Source organism: Colobus angolensis, unplaced genomic scaffold, assembly GCF_000951035.1.
Source record: "Colobus angolensis palliatus isolate OR3802 unplaced genomic scaffold, Cang.pa_1.0 Scaffold33, whole genome shotgun sequence".
Lineage (NCBI taxonomy): Eukaryota > Metazoa > Chordata > Mammalia > Primates > Cercopithecidae > Colobus > Colobus angolensis.
This window is the reverse complement of record NW_012116599.1, coordinates 13,036,530-13,041,889: the sequence shown is the minus strand read 5'-3', so window position 1 is coordinate 13,041,889 and position 5,360 is coordinate 13,036,530. Positions and strand designations below refer to the sequence as shown.

The window sequence follows — 5,360 nt, the reverse complement described above, 5'->3', positions numbered from 1 at the left end:
CACCATACCTGGCTAATTTTTTTGTATTTTTAGTAGAGGTGGGGTTTCGCCATGTTGGTCAGGCTGATCTCGAACTCCTAACCTCAGGTGATCCACCCGCCTTGGCCTCCCAAAGTGCTGGGATTACAGGCATGAGCCACCATGCCCGGTCCCCACCTTTTAAAAAAGTATTGAGATGGTATCTATGTTGCAAAGGCTGGCCTCGAACTCCTGGACTCAAGCATGTAGGACGTGGTCCCGCCTTCCAAGGAGCTGGCTAGCTACAGAACAGACTCATGAAATAAAAACTAACAAAAGGCCAGGCGCGGTGGCTCATGCCTGTAATTCCAGCACTTTGGGAGGCCGAGGCGGGTGCATCACGAGGTCAGGAGATCGAGACCATCCTGGCTAACACAGCGAAACCCCGTCTCTACTACAAATACAAAAAATTAGCTGGGCGTGGGGGTGGGTGTTTGTAGTACCAGCTACTCGGGAGGCTGAGGCAGGAGAATGGCATGAACCCAGGAGGCGGAGGTTGCAGTGAGCTGAGACTGCACCACTGCCCTCCAGCCTGGGCGACAGAGCAAGACTCCGTCTCAAAAAAAAAAAAAAAAAAAAAACCTAAAACTAACAACATAAAGAAAAACAAAAGTGTATCAGAGTGACGAAAGAAAGTGTTAATCACATTCAGAGGCAAAGATTTCCCCAGACAAGGATGGTTTCATTTTGGGAGGGGTTTCCCAAGAGGAACTAAAGTAGGAATCTCCTAGGAAGGGCAAAATGGAGGCAAGATCATCAGGCAGAGGGGCCTCAGGATTAGACGCTTAAACTTCAAAGTCTACCAAGACACAGAACTCAACAGAAATGCTGGGAGAGACTAAGGCAAGCAGGATACAGCTCTTTTCACGACCCAAAGCCTCCAAGGACTTCCTGTTTTACTTACAATGAATATCATCAGCCCACGAAGGTGCTTTGGCAAGTAGAAAAAAACAATCACTCGGAGGGCATGTTTCAAGCACAGATTCCTGGAGCCCACGAACAGGTGATCTGCCTTCCTAGCAAGGCCCAGCAATCTGCATTTCTCACTTTCTGTGCGCTGGTGATGGGAATGTTGCTGGTTCCAGGAAGTCTGAGTAGCAGTAAAGGTGGTAGTGCTCAAACTTTAGAGGTCACTAGAATCACCTAAAGCATTTCTGAAAACACAGATTACCAGGTCCCACCCCTAGAGTTTCTAATAGAATAGGTCTGAGATGGGGCCCAAGAATCTTTGTTTCTAACAACTTCCCAGAAGATGCCCCTAGTCCAGGAACCATGCTTAGAATAAACAATTTAGAGGCTGAAAAGTTTGATTTTAAACTGTAGGCAAAGTGATGAAAATACTTAAGAGAAAGTCTGATAACTGATGTAGATGACTATTTAAGCACAGTGTGCACTGTTTTACGGTTAATTAGGATGAGACAGGCAGGGTCTTTGGAGAGACAGGAAGGAGGGCAAAGGAAACCAATGAAGTGCCCAGCTTCTGTGAACACCCTTACATGTTCTAGCAAATGTCCCTTTGAGTTGGTCTCCCCCACTAGATTCTACTCCTCCTCAGAGCAGGGACTCTGGCTTACTCATCTCTACACCCCTAATGCCCAGACCCCACTGCAGTCACAGAAGTCTATTGAGTGAATGAGGCTCTCACCACACTCTGGGAATAAGAAGATAAACAAACAAAGGAGGTGGCAAAATAAACGTAAACCAAAGGATGCAAAAGGCTACGGGGTGGAGAACCAATGGGCTTGGTGGATATGGGGAATATGAGGAATAAAGGAATGTGGGGAGGGGAAGATACAGAGGGAAGAAGGAACCATAGATGACTCGTGGAAAACAATGATACCGTGAATGGAAACAAAGAAGTCAGGAGGGCAGACTTACTATGGATAACATTTGTGGAAATGGAAAGACCGAACAAGGGGTAACCTGATGAAGCCCACCATTCAACCTACCTTGCCTGCTTTTCATCACTTTTTTCTAGTTCCAAAATCCCACTAGCAAGTCAAGTTGCCAACATAACTAAACTCCCACTAGCTTCCTTATAAATAATAACTGACTGTGGCTCACTACAATAACTGGTGCTTCAAGTTTTTCTCCAGGAACTAGGAGGCAGCTCTTGCTCATTAAAGCCGGCTGAGACCCCCAACCCTTCAACTGGGCCTGTGTGAATGCCCAAGAGGTGATCTGTTGACATCAGAGGGCCAAAACACTCCTCCCTCAGATGGTGCTAATGCCACCATTTTCTGCATGTGTCCTATGAGGAACCACATAGCTAGATTATGCTTGCATGGAAGCCCCAATGACTTCATCTTTCCTACCCACCAGTCACCTCTTCCCGCACTTTAGACCACCCTGCTTTCTATCGCATAAGTACCCCCATCCCTATTTTCAAGGAGGTGGATTTGAGACCTATTCTCCTGCCTCCTTGCTTGGCCATGTTATGAATAAACTCTCACAAAACCCATCATCTCAGTGATTAATTTGCTGTGAGTGGGCTGAATGAACCTGATTTATAACAAGACCTCCAACTAAATGACCATCCCACTGCATGTGGTGGCTCATGCCTGTAAACCCAACACTAATGGAAGGTTGAGGAGGGAGGATCAAACCCAGGAGTAAAGACCAGGCTGGGTAACATAGTGAGACCCCATCTTTACAAAAAATTAAAAAATTAGACTGGCATGGTGGTGCACACCTGCAGTCTCCAAGCTACTCAGAAGTCTGAGGCAGGAGGATTGCTTGAGCCCCGGAGGTTGAGGCTGCGGTAAGCCATGATCATGCCACTGCACTCCAGCCTGGGCGACAGAGAGATACCCTGACTCAAAAAAGACTATCCTAGTGAAATTCAGCCAAAAGAACTGCTGCATATTCCAAGCACATGAGTTTGGCTAACAGATAAAGAATACAAGAATACAGCCACCAAGGGTTTAATCAGATAGAAATGTTTTTAGTTTTCAATTGGATGAATTTAGATGAAAATGGTGAAACAGCATTATCTACACCTAAAGTTAACCAAAATACTAAAACTAATATCTTAAGTACTACAGAAGGCCTTCCAGGGCCACAGCCAGGCAGGATCTCCTGAACTGTTACAAAGCAAGGACGGAAGTGAGGCCCTGCCAAGCCATCTGTTCTCTGGTATCTTTCCCACTCCGTCCTCTACCAGGAGACCATCCTGCCAGATGAGGAGACGTGAGAGCAGCTACAGCTCTAGGAGTAAATATATCAGGCTACAGCTACCATTTCTAGACACCACAAATCACCAACCTTGTTTTTACAATTGCTAAATGTGTGGAGATTTCAGAGAAATAATGGTTACTGTTCCCATACCAAATTTAACATGCAAACACAACGAATATTATGGAAGAGAACAGTAAGACTTCAAATATACATAAATGCACACAAATGACCCAGTAAACACAAATACGCCACCATGAACAAATATGTATCTCATGAAATATTCTATTAATACACACACACACACACATATACACACACACACATATATATATATATATATTTATTTATTTATTTGGGACGGAGTCTTGCTCTGTCACTCAGGCTGGAGTGCAGTGGTGTGATCTTGGCTCACTGCAACCTCCGCCTCCCAGGTTCAAGAAATTCTCTGCCTCAGCCTCCCAGGTAGCTGGGATTACAGGCGCCTGCCACCAGGACTGGCTAATTTTTGTATTTTTAGTAGAGATGGGGTTTCACCATCTCGGCCAGGCTGGTCTTGAACTCCTGACCTCGTGATCCACCCGCCTTGGCCTTTCAAAGTGCTGGGATTACAGGTGTGAGCCACCACGCCCAGCATACACTGGTATATTTCTAATCTAGTTCTTAAAGAAAAATAAGAGCTTATTGCAATCTGCTCATTTGATTTCACAATCTACTAATACTGATGCTCCTCTACTTACTGAGGCTAAGTCCCTTTAAACCCATCAGAAGTTGAAAATATATAGTAGGTTTTGAATTCAATACATCTTACCTGCTGAGTATCATAGGTTACACTTACATTAGCCTACGGTTGGGGGAAATCATCTAACACAAAGCCTATTTTATAGTAAGTTGTTGAGTATCTCATGCAATTTATTGAATACTAAACTGAAGGGGAAAAACGGAACGGCTGGATGGATACTCAAAGTACAGTTCTACTGAAAGTGCATCACTTCTGCACCATTATAAAGGTGAAAAAGTGTAAGCTGGCCAGCACGGTGGCTCACACCTGTAATCCCAACACTTTCAGAAGCTGAGGTAGGTGGATCATTTGACGTCAAGTGGTCGAGACCACCCTGGCCAACATGGTGAAACCCTGCCTCTACTAAAAATACAAAAACTAGCCAGGTGTGGTGGGGGGCGCCTGTGATTCCAGCTATCTGGGAGGCTGAGGCAGGAGAATTGCTTGAATCTGGGAGGTGGAGGTTGCAGGTTGCGGTGAGCTGAGACTGCGCCACTGCACCCCAGCCTGGGTGACAGAGCGAGACACTCTCAAAAAAGAAAAAAAAAAGAAAAAGAAAAATTGTAAGTTGAACCACTGCAAGTTGGGGACCATTTGTATGTTGAAAAAAACACCAACCTAAAAAGGATCAAATAGACCCATACTGCACAAAAGCAATTTTTGTGTATGTACCAATCAATCCTATATTAACAGGATCTACAAAAACCTGCTCAGAAATACTTGTCTGTGATTATTTAAAAACAAACAAAGAAACAAAAAACATGAACCCTGGCAGGTTAGATGAGAAACTGATGTAGGGTTACCACATGAATCCACCTTAAGAAATTTCTCAAGTTGAGAGCACTGTACTGATAATAACCTTTCTAGGTATGTACATACCTTTTAAAAAACAATTTTAATTACACGGTTTTAGTTCTTATTTGAAAGGAGCTGACAAAAACCGGAACACAAAATAGTACTTGATTTGCTTTTAAATTAGAGAAGTGACAACTGAACTGAGATAAATCTCATTAGAGGAGACACAAATAATACAGGTTAGTTTCAAAATACCTTATCTCATGCCTGTTTGGTACGTCATGTTTTTCAGCCTGTAGTTTCTGGGCCAACACTGAATGAAGATCTGACTTTTCCAGCAATTTGTTATCTATTAAAATAAAAAAGTCAGAAATTAAGTTATTATAACATATGTACACTTGCTAGGTACCTACCTTGTCATGTATTGAAGAAAAAAATACAGGAACATACATTCCTCAGTCATAGTAACCTACAGAATCACCTGCAAGAATGTCTTCTCAGGCCGGGCGCGGTGGCTCAAGCCTGTAATCCCAGCACTTTGGGAGGCCGAGACGGGCGGATCACGAGGTCAGGAGATCGAGACCATCCTGGC

At 44.0% G+C, this 5,360-nt stretch overlaps 1 protein-coding gene across 2 annotated transcripts in view; it reads right to left on the bottom strand.

The window, feature by feature from the left end:
- ATG16L1 (autophagy related 16-like 1 (S. cerevisiae)) overlaps positions 1-5,117 on the bottom strand; it is a 39,917-nt gene extending 34,800 nt beyond the window's left edge. For both annotated transcript variants that reach the window (XM_011952025.1, XM_011952027.1), the window contains exon 1: positions 5,024-5,117. The gene's annotated coding sequence lies outside the window, so the exon portion shown is untranslated. The remainder of the gene's footprint in view (positions 1-5,023) is intronic.
- Between the last annotated feature and the right edge of the window lie 243 nt (positions 5,118-5,360).